Below are 1,451 nucleotides of genomic sequence, written 5' to 3' on the forward strand. Positions count from 1 at the left end.
TAATTAGATGACGAGGCATTTGGCTATTTCATGTGTGGAGACTGGGATGTCTCCCATTCCGAGTTAGTGACGGAGGTCAGCCGTCCGTGGCCCGTCCACGAGTTTAAAGACCAAGCAATAACCATATTGCCTTTTTCGCATGGCCGTGATATTTCGTACTTGGTGGTATGTACGATATCGGCATTGTAATCATCACGAGATCCCACTGCTGGGCTTGTCCGCAACAATTTATTGGGTATATACAGGGAAGGCAGAACCAACGCCCACATGCACACATACATTTAAAAACCAGACTGCGCTGGGAAAAACACTCTATCATACGCACGCACACATACACCTTCTACTGACGCCATAATAATCCGACGGTATTCCAGTCTCTGGGAGTCAACCCACTTGCGGAATTCCCGACACCATTCTTCCACGGATGAGATCAGACACAACCGTACTGGCCGCTCCTTTCTCCTCCAGGCAAGTCTCCACTCATTGCGCGTCCACTCTCTTAACCAACGCCGATGGAGAACTTCAGACAAAAACACGCCAGGTGCCAATCAGTCGCGGCGCAGGTCCTCCTTCCGGTGGACAAGACCACAGTTCCACGGCCAACAGCAGCCTCCTTGGGATCCCTCTTTCAAGTGGGAAACATCAGTAAAGGCCAGCAACCTGCCTTGCATCTCATTGTCCTGGATTCACCATCATCCTTTCAACCCCCTATGAGGTACGACACAGCCGTGGCTGCTACTCCATCAATAGGGGCACTCAATCTTCTTTCGCCAACTTTCCGCAACCCAGGAGCAACGGCTCAACTGGGAACCACTCTGGAAAATCCGGTAAACTAATCTATCTTGTCACAATTGGTAAATCGAGCTGGGGCATCCGGCTCACGCCTCTCCAGCAATGTCGTCTTATGGTGCGTGTCATATCCGATAGGGCCATGGCCCTTTTTACCTACCCAGCGCATATCTGTCGGGTTAGCGACAGCACTGGTAGGGGGAGCAGCGAGTACGCTGTTAGCCAGCTATAAAGCTGTTGCCCGGCGGGGACCACGAGGAGGTCGCGTACTCTCTTTCTGTTCCGTGCTGCCCCCTAACTATGACTAGATGGTATTAAGAGAGTCATAGTTACTCCCGCCGTTTACCCGCGCTTCATTGAATTTCTTCACTTTGACATTCAGAGCACTGGGCAGAAATCACATCGCGTCAACACCCACCGCGGGCCTTCGCGATGCTTTGTTTTAATTAAACAGTCGGATTCCCCTGGTCCGCGCCAGTTCTAAGTCAGCTGCTAGGCGCCGGCCGAGGCGGGACGCCGGCCCGCCCCGTCCCCGCGGCGGGGGAGGGCCGGGCGACGCCCGCCGCAGCTGAGGCGATCCACAGGAAGGGCCCGGCGCGCGTCCAGAGTCGCCGCCGCGCCCCCGCCCGGATTTTTGAATTCCGATTTTTTTTAGAATCCCC

The sequence above is a fragment of the Gekko japonicus genome, unplaced genomic scaffold (assembly GCF_001447785.1).
Source record: "Gekko japonicus isolate JY-2015 unplaced genomic scaffold, Gekko_japonicus_V1.1 scaffold4404, whole genome shotgun sequence".
Taxonomy (NCBI): Eukaryota; Metazoa; Chordata; class Lepidosauria; order Squamata; family Gekkonidae; genus Gekko; species Gekko japonicus.